The sequence below is a fragment of the Trachemys scripta genome, chromosome 7, assembly GCF_013100865.1.
Source record: "Trachemys scripta elegans isolate TJP31775 chromosome 7, CAS_Tse_1.0, whole genome shotgun sequence".
Classification (NCBI taxonomy): Eukaryota; Metazoa; Chordata; order Testudines; family Emydidae; genus Trachemys; species Trachemys scripta.
In genome coordinates, this window is record NC_048304.1 from 51,837,606 (window position 1) to 51,856,059 (window position 18,454).

The 18,454-nt window shown below is 48.2% G+C and overlaps 1 protein-coding gene across 5 annotated transcripts in view; it reads left to right on the forward strand.

Moving 5' to 3' along the window:
* The first annotated feature begins 433 nt into the window (after positions 1-433).
* Positions 434-18,454, forward strand: part of IP6K1 (inositol hexakisphosphate kinase 1) — a 109,861-nt gene continuing 91,840 nt past the window's right edge. For 4 of the 5 annotated variants that reach the window (XM_034777966.1, XM_034777967.1, XM_034777968.1 and 1 more), the window contains exon 1: positions 434-589. The gene's annotated coding sequence lies outside the window, so the exon portion shown is untranslated. The remainder of the gene's footprint in view (positions 590-18,454) is intronic. The other variant, XM_034777969.1, reaches the window with a different exon arrangement.

Consider the following 18,454-nt stretch of genomic DNA (forward strand, 5'->3'; position numbering starts at 1 on the left):
GAGGGGGTCAGAGGGAAGGGGTCAGAGGCAGGTCCCACTGAGGGGGGCATTTGGCAGGTCCCATTGGGAGGGTCAGAGGGAAGGAATTTGAGGGCAGGTGGGTCCCATGGGGAGGGTGTCAGAGGGCGGGTCACGAGGGGGTGCCACCGAGGCGTCAGGGAAAGCGCTCAGTGCCAGGCCGCCATACCGCGCCTTGATTGGATGGTTCCCGATTCTGTTGGCCAATGGGCGGTCGCGGTCCCCGTGGGTCGGACGCGTCACGTGTGCCTAGCGTGTGTCGGAACCCGCCGGCGGCTCCGCCAGCGGAGCGACCCTTTAAGTGTTTGAAGGACAGCTCCGTTAGCTTGTCAACGTCCTGGCTGCGCATTGGCGGGAGGGCTCGTGCTGTGATTGGTACTCATCTCGGGGAAGTGCGGACCTGGCCGGCACGGTTGCTATGACGGCAGCTGGCAGAGTCTCCGCCTTCCCGGGCGCCGCCATCTTGTTGTTGATTGGAACAGATCAGGAGCGGGCGAGGGGGCGCCAGGACCGAGCCGGAACCGGGGGTCCCAGCGCCGCGTCCCCCGGGCGGCAGGGAGAGCCCGTCCTGGTGAGTGAGGGCGGCCCCAGGGCACCGGGACGGGTTGGGGAGGGGCGAGCGTGCACCGGCCGGGGCTTGGGGCAGGGGAGCGAGTCCTGCGGGTGGGGGAGCGCGGGGCTGGGAGCAGACGTGGGCCAAGAGGCGTGGGGGATGGGGATGGGGGCGGCGGCAGGGCTGGACCTATCCTCCACGTACCGCACTGCTATAGCCAGGAGGGAATGGGGGTCGGGGCTTTGTTAAAATGTTTCCCTAGACGTTGAAAGGACGGTTCCCCTCGTTGTTAGCACTGTTTGTTTGTTAGGGGGGGCTTTACCGGTCTTATAATCCCAGACATGAAATGTCGGGGACAAACTAGCGATCGTTACAACAACGAACTTCTGTTTAACGCGACATTCTACAGGACTCTGGCCATGAGATCTCTCTCTAACAGGTGTTGACTTGGAGCGAGCATCATTATAACGCTGTCCTGTCTAGTGACTTGTGAGTTGAATCTCTATTAGAGACAGGGCATGTTTATCGAATGGCAATGTTAATTAAAAAAAAAAAAGGACCAGGTGTGCTGGTTAAAGAAAGTTTTAATTCTAACAAAAGGTGCCAGCTTGACATCACTGGAGATGTAATATGCTTGTTTGCCCATTGGGCTGGGGAATTGGACTGAGACCAACATTTGTGGACCGCCAGATAGGAGTCAGGCTGAAGCATGTGAGACATAGTGTACTGACTTTTGCTCAATTCTGACCTGGACTGGATTTGAATTAGTCACAGGATTTATAACCCTCAAGGGTCTTAATGCTCTAAGCCTGCCGCCCGTATTTCTCTCTGTAAATGTGCTGTGGTATATCTGTGGTACCTTCCCAATTACCCTATGTCATGGCATATTGCCACCTTAGCTGCTCCTCTTCCATCCAGATTCACCTGGGTTTAACTTTTCTTTTGTAGTTTCCAAAGCGTCAATTTATTTGTTAATATAGCACAGTGCATGGATGGTATGATCTTGTGTATATTGCCCCTTCTTCATTTAACGGTTTTTGTTTTGGTTGTTTTTTTTTTAGTGTGGGCAAGTTAGTTTGCCTGAAGTTGGCTGACAGTTTATCATAAAAACAAAGAGGAGTTTTATGGCACCTTTAAGACTAACCAGTTTATTAGCCCACGGAAACGTATGCTCTATGACCCATAGACTCCTCCTTGTTTTTGCTGAAACAGACTAACACGGCTATCCCTCTGAAGTTTATCACAAGTTTATCATTAAAACCCCATATGCCAATATGCTTAGAGCAGGTTCTGTTTGAGCTGTGCATTTGCATCTGCTAAATTAGTAAAGATGTATATATTCAGTAAATGGCTCTTGGTCAGGGAATCTGTATTGCAGTTAATATGGCAAAGAGCTAGGGCTCAGATTCCTCTTTTAAAAAATCTCTCACATCTCAGTAATGCTAAAATCGGTCTTTCTTACCCACTAGGCAGTTTCACTGTTAAGATGACTATGTAGTTAGGGTTGCGATAGCTGTCCCTGGGAATCTGCAGCTCTCTTCCCTGCCCCTTAGAATTCTGTAAAATATTTCTTGGGTTGTGATAGCCCAGCTCCGAGCTGAATCTTTTGTTTTCATTTCAGAACTTTGAGCAGTTAAAGATGATGTGTTTTGGGAAAGTCTGTGGAGGCAACGTTGGGCTGAGATTGAACTACATAAAATTCAGGATCTCTCTTTGGTTTTTCAAATATGCTAGGCACTGGGTCTTCCCCCAGCATCTTCAAATGATGGTTCATACTTTCCCCATGCCCTTCAATGCAGCTGTTTATTTAGATGAGCTGCAGGCAGTATTACACTGCTTAGGTTTGCTTCACTGGCTTACAGTTTCCTGTTTACATCTTCTGGCTTCACTTCCCATTTAAAGGTGGCAGGGGTATTTAGAACAGTATGAAAAAATCACCCTCTGTTCCTTCCCTGGGGGCTATCACCTTTCAGCTGCTTGGGGTGGTGACCACATGAATTGAAGAGGACACTGGGTGGGGAAAGTTGAAGGCCACAAGGGCAGGGAGAGATCAGAGTTACTATTGGGAGTCTCTTCTGAACAGTGAGGTCCTTGGCTTGCTGCTCGCAGCAGCCAACTCTGGTTCTTCACAACTTTCCCATGTGACAGCCTCTCCTGCTAATGAACAGTCTGTGGTTGAGATAGCCACCTGACAGTGGGGCCAGGAGCCACTCAGGTGTACCTCTTCCTTGAAGAAGCATTCATCCACAAACAGCAGGCATTTGCTCAGATTTTTAGGATTAGCAGTACAGTGGAATGACCTAGTGATGCATACTCAAGTGTCTCTTCTGCCTTCTGTTTGATTCTCAGCTCTTGGTTGTCTGTCTGTTCATGTAAGTTCTGTGTACGTATTTGTAGCTCTGGTCTTCTCAGATTTGTATTGGAAGTGCTGCTACGGCAGTCTGTTGAAGCCCAGTCTATCAAAATATTACCCTAAATGCAGTATTGTTTTAGTCAGACCCTCAAGCAGAAGGAATGTCTCTTGAAATCAGTCAGAGTGAGCTAATCATAAATGCACAGATCTTTCATAGATTCGGTTGGGTGGATGGGACTTGGCTGTGCTTCTAAGGTCACCCGTATATAGTTTCTGATTATTTACATTCACAAACACCAGAGTTGTTGCGTTTGGCTCAAGTTCTGTAAGTTTTGTTTGTACACAGTATACTTAACTGGCATCTGTCCAATCATAGAATCCTAGAATATCAGGGTTGGAAGGGACTTCAGGAGTTCATCTAGTCCAGCCCCCTGCTCAAAGCAGGACCAATCCCCAAGGTGAATTGTTTTTAAAAAATCTGATTTTAATTGAATTTTTAAATTAAGTTAAAAAACGAACAAACCCTAAACTCATTTAAAACTAAATTTGAACTTGCCAACCTTTAAACAATTTAAAAAAGGGATCAATGAACACTGGTAAACTTTAACTAATGATTTGAAAGCTGCTTTTTTCTATACAGAATCAGATGGAAAACATCTTTAACTTTTGAGGTCATGCTTTGTAAACATGGCACAATATCCAATGCACTGCATTAAGCATCTAGATTGTTTTCAGTCTTTATAATGGAGAGAATGCTAGTGCTTTTTTCTAAATGTCAGTACTTTCAGTTTCTGTTCCGCAGAAAACCTTTTTTCCTTAATTACTTTTGGTTTCAATTTAGCAGAAATCTCTAGTTCAGTTTTTGCAGTGTATTCGTCAGTCATCTAACCTTTTTAAGATTATAGCTTCTTCTAGCCTAGATTTCAGCATTGGGAAGTGAGGAAAACACTTTGGCAGTTTTATTCAATTAATAAAAAAAATTTCTAACTTGTTTTGCATTCTTTGAAGTTTAATTCCAAATTCCAAATGTACCTTGAGTCAAATCATGAGTACATTAATTATATAGTAAACAGCATGATGAATGATATATTTTCTATAGCAGATCAGACTTGTGGTCCCTCTAAGACCAGACAGTTTCTTCCTAAAGCCTGCAAATTAAAAGTTAGTGCATATTGTGGCACATGAGGGTTTATATCTCTTCTGAACTATTGCTGTCTTTGTTAATCCTTTCTAATGTAATTCTGGATTTTATCTGTATAAATGCTCAGTCCTTTAGAGTCCTCTTAAGATCTTGTCTCAATATCCTGTGGCAATGACTTCTACGGGCTAATTGAGCTGTATGTGTAAAGTGTTTTGTTTTTACCAGTTCTAAGTTTGCATTTAATGCTTTTCCATTCATTCTTCTTTTATGAGGGAGGATGATAAGGGCCTGATATACCTTTTTCTGTACCATTTGTTATTTTATATGCTGCTTTCATGGCCCTCTTATTTGTCATCTCTAAACTAGATAGCCTGTCTTTTCAATCTCTTGTCATTCAGAAATCTTTTCAGGTCATGAATTGTCCACCTCTGAACCTCTTCTATTTCTGCTATCCTTTTTTTGTGATGTGGTAAGCAGAACTGCACACAGTATTCTATGTGAGGGCCTTGGTATTGTCTCTGTTGCTCTTTTAGTAAAAGAAGACTTGGAGGAAGGTGAGACTGGGCTGAGACATTGTGCCTTTCACTTTTAGGCCACTAGTTTAAATTCAACCTTAGTTGATAGTGATGGAAAATCATTGGACATCTATTCAACTTCTGTGAACTGAGGGAACAAGCGGTTTCTGTTCAGAGGGCTATATCACAGATGGCACTAAACTCTCAGCAGAGAGGCCAGTGATAGCCTTTCAAGTGTAGACAAGCCCTTAGAGCAGGCCTGCACAACTCGTAAAGCGGCGAGGGCCATATTACTCCAAAGAAAACAGCTGAGGGCCAAAACCCCCTGGCCCCGCAGAAACACCCCCCCCCCCCCCCCCCCCCCCCGCTTCCCGTGGATCAGCTGTTTGCGCGGGAAGCCTGGGAGGGCAGAGAAGCAAGCGGCAGCTTTGTGCTCAAGCCTAGGGAGGTGGAGACGGAGCGGAGGTGAGCTGGGGTGGGGGGAGCAGCCCGCACCACAGCATGTAACCCGGGGGGAGGGGCGCAAAGGGGAACCGCTCCCCGCCCCAGCTCACCTCCGCTCCGCCTCCCTGGGCCTGAGCGCAAAGCCGCTGCTTGCTTCTCAGCCCTCCCAGGCTTCCTGCGCGAACAGCTGATTCGCGGGAAGCGGGGGGACTGCAAGCTCAGCCTGACCCGGTGCTCCAGGCACTGTGCGGTGGCGGCATGGCCCAGCTCCAGCCGAGCGGCGCGGCTGTAGCACCACCAGCCACCTCCAGGCAGCGCGGTAAGGGAGCAGGGAGGGGGTGTTGGATAGCGGGCAGGGGAGTTCAGAGGGGTGGGGGGGGGGGGGATAGGGGTCAGGGTGGTCAGAGGGCAGGGAACAGGGGGATTGAATGGGGGCAAGGGTTCCAGGGGGCAGTCAGGAAGGAGCAGGGGTTGGATGGGGCAGTGGGAGGCAGTCGGGGACAGGGGTTCCAAGGGTGGTCAGGGGACAGGGAGAAGGGGTGGTTGGATGGGACAGGGGTCCCAGGGGGCCATCAGGAATGAGAGGAGAGGTTGGATGGGGCGGCGGGGGGTAGTCAGGGGACAGGGAAGGGGGGTAGATGGGGCAGGGGTCCCAGGGGGGGCATCAAGGAACACGGGAGGTTGGATAGGGCAGGAGTCCCGGGGGGGTGGGCCAAAAAGCGCTCAGGACTGGGGCAGTGGCTGAGCCCCGTGTCCCGCTGGGGGGGAGGGGGCAGCGCGCGTGGGTTCCGTGTCCTGCTTGGGGCGGGCGGGGGGGAGGCCTGGCAGCGCACGGGGGCTCCGTGCCCATGTCCCGCTTGGGGTGGGGGGGGGGGGGGGGCCCCCGGGGCGCGCGGGCCCCCTGCCCCGGGCCCTGTTTGGGGGGGGGGGGGGGGGCCGGGGGCGCGGGGGGGCGCAAAAATCTCGTGGGGTCGGGGGGGGGGGGAGGGGGAGGGCACCTGAAAGCCCCACCCCCACAGCTCCGATTGGGCTGGACTCAGCCGCCTGCGTTGCTGGCTCCTGTCGGCGAGCAGGCACGCCACTGGGAGCTGCCCCAGGAAGCGCCGCCACGCTAGCCTTGGGACTTTGGCGGTGATGGTGAGCGAGCGGTTAAAGGGTGTCCTGACAAATGTGCAGTTGGGACGCGAGACAGATGTGTGCAGGGGTTTAGAATCCCCCCGCGGGCTGCATGTTGTGCAGGCCTGCCTTAGAGAGAAGAGAACTCATAAGAAAGGACAAACTTTTCTCTTAGATGTTGTAATCTTCTATTTTCCATGCTGTTTAAACAGGAGGAGTGTCTATTCCCCAGCCTGAGACCTAGCCATCCTGATCAGGATCTTGGCTTATTAAAGAGATGTCTGTCACAGTCCCGGGCAACTTCACCTATGTTCCCCCTCCTGGGTCCAGCAAGGGCACCCACTCTAGGCTTCTAGCTCCTCAGCTGTCACCTCTCTTGTGGGGAGACCTGTTTCTCTCCCCCTTCTGGCTCTCCAGACTGCACAGTTCCCTGTTACACTGCGAATTCCCCAGCATGTCAGACTGCCTAAGCAGGTCTGCTTTGCTTTCTCGTTAGAGGCTATAAACTGTAATTACCCACAGTTAAGTTACCCCACAGCTCTTTCTAAACAAGCACATTTATTCTTAAGATGAAAGCATTAGCAAAAAACATATTAAAACAATAAACAAACCAACACACATGTCAGTACTCACCCCCAAGTCTAATAAGGGCTCCGGTAGGCAAACAGTTATATAAACCTCAATAGAGGTTTTTCTGTGGTTACTAATTCATAACAGCTATTAGCTCAGAACAGTCACATCCATGAGTCTGAGTCCCTCCTTTTACAGTCTATCTTTGATCTACGGAGACCTTGAATAAGTAATTAGCCAGACGGTGGTTCTCTCCGCAGGCTGTAGCTTCAAAAGGTTGGGTCTGCCTTCCTCTTCCCCTGGGTATTTCCTGGGAAACCCACTTAATTTTGTTTCTTCCAAAAGTGCTGCCTTGTCTGTCACATTGTTTAAGATATTTTGTTTGGTTGGTTTTTTTTAAGCTCATAATACCTTCCAGCATCTTTTTACGATGTTTCTGTGTTCCCTGTAAGTTGTGTGCTTGGGTGGCCATGCAGGAGAGATTCAAATGCTGCCCAGCTGATTAGTGTGTGCACAGCTGGCAGCATGTGTTGAGGTGCTCCTCCCCCCCACATTGCTCCATCATGCAGCTGCTCCTGGAACCCTCCTGCTGGCTGTGCAGAGTGTGTGTGTGTGTGTGGGGGGGGAGACGGTGTTGATGTCAGAGTATCCTCCTCCCCCTGTACTCCATCTCTTCAGAGCAGGGCAGAGGGGACAACCTGGCTCAAGAGGACTCAGAGCTGCTGAAGTCTGAATGGTGAGTGACTGAGTGCCTTTCTTAATGAGACAGTGTGCTGTTTCTGAGATTTCCCGAGCAGCCAGCTCACGCAGTCTCAATCTCTTTCTCTCTTCCCCCCCACCATGTACCCCATCTCCACAGAGCAGGGGAGGGGAGACAGCAGGGCTCAGGACGGAGCAGGGGAGCTTTCAGTGAGTATCTTAAAAAGAGAGTGCACAGCTTTCCCCAACAGCCAGCACCCACGAACAGTGTGTCTGTGACACACTCACATCCCAACAGATACTAGTGGTGGTGGTGGTGTTGTTACTACTTGGTACTTTCTGCAATGCACATGTATTCTCTGTAATTTTATTCCTTCTAAGTGTGTTATTTTAATGTTTTGACTGGTCTATGCATGTTGTAATTTTTGTTTCTCTCTTACACTTAAATTGAATTCTTTGGGTAGTGAGTTCTAAAATGACTAACCTGTCCTGGCTGGAGTAATTATCCCTATGGTAACTTTTAAAAAATATATTGTGATGAGGCAAGGCCAGATGGCTACAGTAAAGTAGTGAGGAACAGGTATGTTAGCCCCAGGCTAAACAAATCCCTGGTACCATAGTAACCAAATGGCAGTTGCTCCAGGTTAATCAAGACACCTGGGGCCAATTAAGATCCTTCTAGAAGGCAGTGGAGATAGCTAGACTGATTGGGACACCTGAAGCCAATCAAGGGCTGGCTGGAACTAGTTAAAAGCCTCCTAGTTAGTCAGTGAGGTGTGGGTGTCAGGAGCTATAGGAGGAAGCCGCGCTGTTGGAGGAACGAAGCCGTACAAATCCATATCAAGTGCAAGGAAGGAGGCCCTGAGGTAATGGTGAAGGAGATATTGAGTGGGGGCTGCGGGGGGGGGGAGTGGCCCAAGGAATTGTATATGTCCTATTTCCAAAAAGTCAGCTACCATAGCTGCTAATTTTAGGGTCCCTGGGCTGGAGCCTGGAGTAGAGGGCAGGCCTAAGCTCCCCCCTCCCCTCCCTGATTAATCACTGAGACACCTTCCTTGTTGGCTTATGATGAAAATGGCTCAGTAAGTTGTGACCCTTGCCTCTAGAGAGAGAAGGGCTACGTGGAGGGTCACAGTGAGCCTCTGAGGCTAGCAAAATCCGCAAGGAAACGCAGGACCCATGGAGTCAAGGACAGAGCTTTGTCACAATATATTATATCTAGGTTGATGGTTTCAACTGGTGGCGCACAAGCGCACACTACCTCGGTGCACATAAAATTTATTCCACATATGGATGTAAAAAAATTAGAGGGAACATTGCCATGTTCTCTCCCCCCCAGCAAAGTTGTATACAAGCTAACAACATGTGAACTTTGCATTTATAGTACATTAGATTCCATAGCTATTTAAACTTAAATCAATAATTTCTCCCAAAGATATTGCAGGAAATAGCCGTATCTGTCAGTCTATCATTATGCTATGGGAATGACAGGGAGAGAGGCTACAGCCTAAATATTCTGGGTTGCTGTGGGAGCTGAAGGAGTGCTATTTCAGAGAAGCATAGCTGTGGGGGGCCACCTAGATGGGTGAGTAACCACTGAGTTGGAAAAAGTGCACTGGCATGGCAGGGTACACGTTGGGGCACTTGCTATCTAACCACAGTGATGCGAGGAGTGTTACTCCAGCCAGAGCTGTATCATTAAAAGGGCTGCTCCCTTGGGAGGATGAATAAACGGGCAAGACTGTGAGATGCATGTGTAGGGGTCCCAGATGACACCAGGGCTGGAGACCGGAGTCACTGGGGCGTTGTTCTGGAACTATTCCATAAGAAGCCAGTCAGGACTCTGGGGGAGCATGCCTCCTCTCTCTGAGCATACTGTCTCCAGAGCAAGAAACTTACACAGCTTCGACCTTCCTGGGTCTGACGTCAGAGCATTCAGCATCCCCTTCCACACTGTGCGCTTCCCGCAGCGAGTCTGCCCAGGCAGGGCTCCTGGGGAAAGTCAGAGGGCCCTGCACCCCAACTCTGCAGTCAGACGTGACTCTCAGCCAGTCAGTAAAACAGAAGTTTTATTTGTCGACTGGAACACAGTGTAGAACAGAACTTGTTAGCACAGAAATCAGGGACTTTCAGCCAAGTCCATCTTGGGGGGAGGGGAGCCCAGGGCCAGGGCTCTGGCCCTCCCCCAAGCCAGCTGAGACTGACTTGCTTCCAGCTGCCTGGCCCCTGTCCTACCTGTTGTTGCTCCTCTGGTCTTTGTCTCGCTTTGGGGCCAAGAGTCACCTGGTCACATTCCCCTCCTGGATCTCAGGTTACAAAGGGGTGGCCATAGCTTCTGTGCAGGCAGCTGGAGTAGCCTCTGGAAAAGTCATGCACCCTTATTCCCACCACTTAGACATTGGTGTGATACACAGGGAAACTGAGGCACACACAGCATTCACAGAAAACAGTAAGACTCTGACTCATATAAGCTCACATACAACATAAGGGAAAATCCCCACTTTGTCATGCCCTGTAAACAAGGAACACTGCCCCTCCCTCCGCCTCCACTGCCTTCTGTGCACATCTGTCTTTAGAGCCCAGACTGTTAGGTTGGAGCACTGGAGGCAGAAGATAGCAAATAAATGCAGTACTAGTGCCTGACTTGAAACTTGTATAGCTCATGGTTCAGTAAATACTGAACTTAATTGTTCTTCATTATAAAACATTTAGCATCTTGCTCCGCTTGTAAAACTTTGAAGGGTCTCCTCTCTTGTGCTGTTACTCAGGCAAAACAGCCACAGACTAAGGCTTTGTCTACACTAGCACTTTTGTCGGTCAGGGTTGTGGAAAACACTTTTCCCCTTCCTCCCCCCCCCCACAACCCACATAAGTTTCACCAACAAAAGCACCGGTGGACAGCGCTACATTGGGGGGAAACACTCTCCCACAGACATAGCTACTGCCTTTCCTTGGGAGTGGTTTAATTATGCCGGCGGGAGAGCTCTCTCCCACTGGCATAAAGCAGCTTCATGGGAGACCTTACAGCAGCACAGCTGAAGTGGTAACAGCTGTGCTGCCGCAAGATCTGTAGTATAGACATAGGCCATATCTACAATGTATTTTTTCGCCAAAAATTTTGTCAACTATCCAAAAGCGCCAAAAGAAAATCATTGTTGCATGTTCACACTATCTTCCTCTGTTGGCATAGCACAGGGATCGGCAACCTTTGGCACGAGGCCTGTCAAGGAAATCTGCTGGCGGGCTGGGAAGGTTTTGTTTATCTGCAGCGTCCCCAGGTTTGGCTGATTGCAGCTCCCACTGGCCACAATTTGCTGTTCCAGGCCAATGGGGGCTGCGGGAGAACACATCCCGCGGCCCATGCCCACAGGGGCAATTTGAATCAGGGAGGCTTTGATGGAACACTTTGAAGATTTGAACCAGTAATGTATGTTGCTGTGCTCAGGACTGCAATGCTTAATGAAATTAAGTTTTGCAAGGAAGTACTTGAGATTTTTGTGGCCTAGATTCAATGTACGCAAGTGATTTAACTGCCTGTGTATTTGTTGCTGCCATCTGCTATCACAATTTGCAGGAAACAAAGTTATTGTCATTCAAAACACCACACAGAGACACAATTGCTGGAGGAGAGAGGCAGTACCAGGGGAGGGCCAACTTTCAGAGCTGTGCGTAAGTCCAGCTATCATTTGAAAAAGTGTCCGGGGGGTGGAGTGAACGGGACAGGAAGAAGTCCCACACGGTGGAAAAGAATTTGCGGGTGGAGTTTGGGGAGGTCATGGGAAAGAAATTCTGAATGTGCTGAAGGAGAGGGTGGGCACACATCTGCTCAATCTGGCGGGTTATGAGGGGCAGTTCGCTTTTCCATAACTTTAATCATCCTCTCTGTTGCGGCCTTAGTGTAGGCCTCTCTTTTTTTTTTTTTTGTCCTGCCTTTTCAATTTCCCTTCACTGCCTGCATTCCCTGTTTTCGGCATCTGAGCATTGCATCACCTCCTGGCACATGTCTTCCTTGCTCAATCTTGTGCACTTTCTTATCCAGCAGAGATGCCCTGCTTGTGTGTAGGGAGTGCCTCTGAAGGCCACATCTGCAGAAGCACAAGGAACAATACACAGAAGCATGATTAAGTACACGCACAACATTGAAATAGTTCGGTAAAATACACCTCTACTACCATATCAATCACTTTCTTACTGACCTGTGACAAGCACACATGCTGGAGAACACACCAAGCATGGTGAGTTTACCCTGGGGTGGAGGGATTGTACATGGGGAGAAGAGCAATATGAAAGGGTCACGGAGCAATCGATTAGGGACAGTATTCTAAATTTTCCCACCCTTTTCCATAGGCGGGGGTCATTGTACTAGATATCTCACTCCCAAGAGTAAGCAGGGGAGCAAGGGTGCATATACTGCACACTTGCAGTTTCTTCCCCGATCCCTATGGTGCTTGCCTGTATGCCTCTTTGGTCCCTGCATAAGTGATTGCAGAATGGCACTGGAAACTTTACTTCAATGGGAGAAGGAACAAAGCAGCTCTGTCAAGGAACTTTCCTCCAGGAAAGTTTCTTAGAGATCTTTTTGGAGGATTCCTGTGAAATCTTGGTGTGCATCAACACCCTGTTCCGCCATGCTGCTTAGCTGCATGGGTAAATGTCCAGCACACACACACCCAGCCGGCCTTGTACATTTCTATGCTTTCAACCCACCTCTGCACTTCACAAAGCAAAATCACTTACCCGGGGTCTCCTCTTCTGCTTCTTGCTCGCCAGAGTGCGACTACCAACACTGGCTAGACATCTCTGGAGTGGAGAACAGCTCCTGACCTGACACACCACCAGGTGACATTGCTGTGGGCTCCACATTGTCATCTGCCTCCTCCTCTTTGTCAATGACTTCGTTCTCTGGGTTAGGTCCATTTTCTGCTGGCTCCAGCCCCGCCGAAGTATTCACAGGGCTCTTGGCAGTGGAGGTGGGGTCGCTGCTGAGGATTGTGTCCAACTCCTTATAGAAATGGCAGGTCTTCAGCGCAGTACCAGAGTGATGATTTGTCTCCCTTGCATTCTGATATGCCTGCCTCAGCACCTCAATCTTTGCTCTGCACTGCAACGTGTCCTGATATAGCCCTTTTCGCACAAGCTTCGCGAAATCTGCCCATAGGTATCAAAATTCCTATGGCTGAAGTGCAGCTGGAACTGCACAGCCTCCTCTTCCCAAATACTGAGCAGATCCAACAGCTCTGCAGTGTTCCAAGCAAGAGAGCATTTGCCGTGTGGAGCTGCTGTGGTCAGCTGGGAAGATGTGATGTGAGCTCTCCATGCCGAGCAAACAGGAAGTGAAATTTCACTGGGGCTTTAAAGGAGGAGGGGCCAATGATTGCTTATCTGGCTGCAGTGCAGCAGAGTTGGAACTGCTGACCAGAATGGTCAGGATCAGCATTCTGAGACACCTTCTGAAGGCCAATTAAAGCAAAATCAAGCATGGTGTCTACAGTGGCACTTTGGTGACACAACTTTTGTGTAAAAATCCCCCTATGACTTTTGTCGAGGTGATTTTATTTTGTTGCCAAAACTGGGGAGTTTTGTTGCCAAAAGTGGCATTGCAGTGTGTACACCTCCACTGTTTTGTTGCCAAAAGCTGTCTTTTGTGGAGAAAAACTCTGCAGTGTAGACAAGGCCTTAGCCTCATATTGTCACTGGGTTCCATGGATATGGATGGGGGAGTTCACACCTCTTGGAGCTATTGGCTTAGGCAATCAGCACTTCAACCTGGTGAGTTTCAAACACTGGGAAATCACAGCCCTTCTGTTGCGGCCCATCCTCTTCTTAGAACTTGTTTACATGGGGAAGTAATCCTGGGATCAGGTAGTGGTGTGAATTTAAAGTGGTATAGTTACACTGGTATAACTGCCCAAGTGGACATTCTTATCCCAATTCTGATAAGGCATTCTGACTGGGAGAACTGTTCTTTTTGTAGGGGGAAAAAAGGAGTACTTGTGGCACCTTAGAGACTAACAAATTCATTTGAGCATAAGCTTTCGTGGGCTACAGCTGACTTCATTGGATGCATAGAATGGAACATATAGTAAGGAGATAGATATAGATAGATCTAACTGTGTGTGTGTTGTATGTGTATATATATATACACACACACACACACACACACACCATGAAAAGGTGGGAGTTGCCCTACCAACTCTAAGGGGCTAATTAATTAAGATGAGCAATTATCGGGGGGGGGAGGAACTTTTGTAGTGATAATCAAGATGACCCATTTCAGACAGTTAGACAAGAAGGTGTGAGGATACTTAACATGGGGAAATAGATTCAATATGTGTAATAGCTCAGCCATTCCCAGTCTCTATTCAAGCCTAAATTGATGGTATATAGTTTGCATATTAATTCAAGTTCAGCAGTTTCTCATTTTTGAAGCTTTTCTGTTGCGAGATTGCCACCTTTAAGTCTGTTACTGAGTGACCAGAGAGGTTGAAGTGTTCTCCTACTGGTTTTTGAATGTTATGATTCCTGATGTCAGATTTGTGTCCATTTATTCTTTTGCGTAGAGACTGTCCGGTTTGTCCAATGTACATGGCAGAGGGGCATTGCTGGCACATGATGGCATATATCACATTGGTAGATGTGCAGGTGAACGAGCCCCTGATGGTGTGGCTGATGTGATTAGGTCCTATGATGATGTCACTTGAATAGATATGTGGACAGAGTTGGCATCGGGCTTTGTTGCAAGTATAGGTTCCTGGGTTAGTGTTTTTGTTGTGTGGTTGTTGGTGAGTATTTGCTTCAGGTTGGGGGCTGTCTGTAAGCGAGGACAGGTCTGTCTCCCACGATCTGTGAGTGAGGGATCATCTTTCAGGATAGGTTGTAGATCTTTGATGCGCTGGAGAGGTTTTAGTTGGGGGCTGAAGGTGACGGCTAGTGGCGTTCTGTTATTTTCTTTGTTGGGCCTGTCCTGTAGTAGGGGACTTCTGGGTACTCTTCTGGCTCTGTCAATCTGTTTTTTCACTTCAGCAGCTGAGTATTGTAGTTTTAAGAATGCTTGATAGAGATCTTGTAGGCGCTTGTCTCTGTCTGAGGGATTGGAGCAAATGCAGTTGTATCTTAGAGCTTGGCTGTCGACAATGGATCGTGTGGTGTGTCCTGAATGGAAGATGGAGGCATGAAGGAAAGTATAGCGGTCAGCAGGTTTCCGGTATAGGGTGGTATTTATGTGACCATCACTTATTAATACAGTAGTGTCCAGGAAATGGACTGCTTGTGTGGATTGATCTAGGCTGAGGTTTATGGTGGGATGGAAATTGTTGAAATCGTGGAATTCCTCAAGGGCTTCTTTTCCATGGGTCCAGATGATGAAGTATCCTCACACCTCCTTGTCAAACTGTCTGAAATGGGTCATCTTGATTATCACTACAAAAGTGTGGGTTTTTATTTTCCTCCCGCTGATAATTGCTCATCTTAATTAGCCCCTTAGAGTTGGTAGGGCAACTCCCACCTTTTCATGTTCTCTGTGTGTGTGTGTGTGTGTGTGTGTGTGTGTGTGTGTATATATATCTCCTTTACTATATGTTTCATTCTATGCATCCGATGAAGTGGGCTGTAGCCCATGAAAGCTTATGCTCAAATAAATTTTACTCTCTAAGGTGCCACAAGTACTCCTGTTCTTTTTGCAGATACAGACTAACACGGCTGCTACTCTGAAACCTGTCTTTTCCTGCAGAGGAATGAGAGCAGCATGCTAGTTACGTGTAGAGATATGAACTGGAACACTTCACAGCATTCTCTGTATTTTGGGGGAGGGATAGCTCAGTGGTTTGAGCATTGGCTTGCTAAACCCAGGATTGTGAGTTCAATCCTTGAGGGGGCCACTTGGGGATCTGGGGCAAAATCAGTACTTGGTCCTGCTAGTGAAGGCAGGGGGCTGGACTCGATGACCTTTCAAGGTCCCTTCCAGTTCTAGGAGATGGGATATCTCCATTAATTTATTTTGTAGATGAATGGGGCGAGGGTTTGGAAGTGGTGGTTCATGTCAAGGAAATTCCTACCCAGGAAGCTGCCATTAAGCTTTTCAAGCAGTCCTTCCTTTCCTCATGAATGTCATCACATTGCCACCCTATGATAGTAACTGGATGAAGGGGAACACTTGCAAAGCACTACTTCCTAACCTTTGTCAGCTAGTGCTTATCAATAAGATGTTTCATACCAGCATAGGCATCTGTGTTGTGTGTCCAGTGGCTTTTTCTACATAGAAGAAAGGACCCCCAGTACATTCTGCCTGGCTTCATTTAGAGTCACCTGTGTCTATGTGAACTTGTATGTCAGTCTGGCTGAGTGGCTCTCTAGGCCTTTTTGGAGATGTCACAATCATATAGGAACTCTGTGTTGCCTAGCTGAGACCTTATAATCTCCTACACAGTCCCTGTGCTCCTCAAGTTTAGCATGAGAGGGGCTAAAGCTTACTGAAAGTAGAGGCAGGACAGAGGATGGCTAGATGGAGAGTGAAGAGAGGTGGTTGTGTGGGGGAGAAGGTGATGATTAAAGATACAATGAAGTCACGAATTCCGTGCCTTTTTCTGGGGCAGGGCTGGAGCTGCTGTCAGCTGTGTGGCTGCCGGAACAGTGGACCAGCGGCCAGCCCTCGGCCACCAGCCACTGGAGCTGCCAGCAGGGCTGGAGCAGCTGCAAGCCCCAGCAGTGCTCTCTTTGTGTCACACACCCACACCCCTGTGTGTTTTTAATAAAAGACAGGAACAAGTTGCAGGTTTCCGTCAATTTTTTGTTCATTGCCTGTGACCTGTCCCTGACTTCTACTAAAAATATACCTGTACAGAATCTTCCTTAGTGATGTTTTACATGCCCTCGCCTCCAAAGGACTGAGCTGCCCATTCACCAGCAGATTGTGGGGTTTTGGGCCATGTTTCACTCACTTGGCAGTGTAAGCTAAACTGGAAGCTGTCTAGTAGTCCCTTTTTTCTTAGGTATTTCTAATGTGCTCATTGCTTTACTATGTGGGAGCTAATGGACTGTCTTGTGATAGTGTGTGCACAGGCCTGAACTAATGTAACTTCTTTTGATTCATCAAAATGTATAGCTGTTGGGGTCACTCTTCATTGAGTGCATTGTAGTTTGGTTTGTAGGAATACTAGAATTGGTAGGTGTCCACAATCACACTTATAGCCATGTATGCACAGTCCTGTGGTGAGGGCATGAAAACAGCAGCAGGAGCAAAATAATAAAAAAAAATTAGATTTTTCATTATCTTGACTTAAAAAAAATCACACTATCAATTTCTCATTTAGGATATGCTTAGGGTTACATTTAGTGTATTGCGCAGCAGAATCAAGCACTGTTCCAGATCCGTTACAAGTAATTATGGTGGCACAGGCTGTCTTGCTTAGCACAGGTATATAAATAAGAGTTTCCATTGCTCAACGTGATGCCCCTGTTCTTTGTTTTTCTAAAGCAGTGGTCTCCAACCTTTTTACACACACTATCACTTTTTGAATTTAAGTGCAACCCTGCCCGTTCCCTGAAGCCCCACCTCCCCTCTCTCCATCGCTCACTCACTTTCACCAGTCTGGGGCAGGGGTTCGGGGCCAAGGGGTTTGGAGTGTGGGAGCGGGCTCAGGGCTGAGCCTGAAGCAGGGGGTATGGGGTGCAGGTTCTGGGAGGGAGCTCAGGGCTGGGGTGCAGGCTCCTTCTGGCCAGCAGTGACCTCCGGCAGCTCCCAGTTGGCGGCGCAGCAGGGCTAAGGCAGGCTCCTATGCCACTCCCAGAAGGAGCCAACCCACCCCTGCTGCCCCTGGGGGGGGGGGGTCATGGCTCCACATGCTTCCCGTCTCTGCAGGCACCGCCCCTGTAGCTCCCATTGGCTGCAGTTCCCCATTCCTGAGCAATGGGAGCTGCGGGGGCAGTGCTTGCAGGCAGGAGCAGCATGCGGAGACCCCTGCCTCCCCCTGGGCTGTGCTAGCTGCTTTTGTGAGTGGTGTGGGGCCAGGGCAGGCAGGGAGCCTGCCTTAGTCCGGAGAGTCTCCAGGATCGACCAGTTGATCACAATCGACCAGTTGGTGACCACTGTTCTAAAGGGACCTGTACACGCACAGGATTTCCCTTCAAAGAATCGTCTCTGCAAAACCTTCAGGACGTGTTTAGTTTCATAGAGTTTAAGGCCAGAAGGGATCATCAGATTATCTAGTCTGATCTGTCACAGGTCATGTATGGTGTCATGAATCATTAATTAGATGCACTTCAAGAATTTTTTTTTTTTTCCAGAGTAGACTCCTTATTACTGGATTTCAATTTGCAGTTTTCAGGTGTACACCTTGCCACAGTGGGCTGATCTATGACATTGCTGGTGTGCCAAGACATTGCATAAAGAATAAGTGAGTCTTAGCCTTGGAGATATTTTGGTCAATGATGAATTCTTTGAGGAACCCCAAGAAGCAGTGGAGTTTTAAGAGAGATTGAATTGCTGGTGTCATGCTTTTTCCTGAACTAATGATCATTGTTACTAAAGTCTTTTGTAGCTAAAAACATAGGCAATATCATGATTATCACTAGTTGATGTGGGCAAGGTGTAGTGAAGCCAAATGTTAGGAAGGGAATAGAGGAGATGACTTTTTTTAAGGGGTGGTATAATATGTGAAAGCAAAATTGGGGACTGAAACTGCACTGCTCTGCGTCTTGCTCTGTTTTGTCCTCATCAGTTTTAAAAGACCTGCTAGATCGATGGACCAGTGATAAAGTCCAGTAATTTGGAATCTGACATGACTAGAAATCACTGCATTCCAGCTGACAAGTACATGTGATATGTAATGCATTCTCTTCTAGCTCTGGGAGATTGAGATATGACAGTTCAAAATCTTGTGTACAGTGTTAGAACCATGTCAGTCCCAGGATGTTAGAGAGATAAGGTGGGTGAGATAATATCTTTTACTGGGCCAACTTCTGTTGGTGAGACAGACAAGCTTTCAAGCTACACGGAGCTCTTCTTCAGGTATGGGAATTGGGAAACTTAGGCCTTGTCTATACTGGCA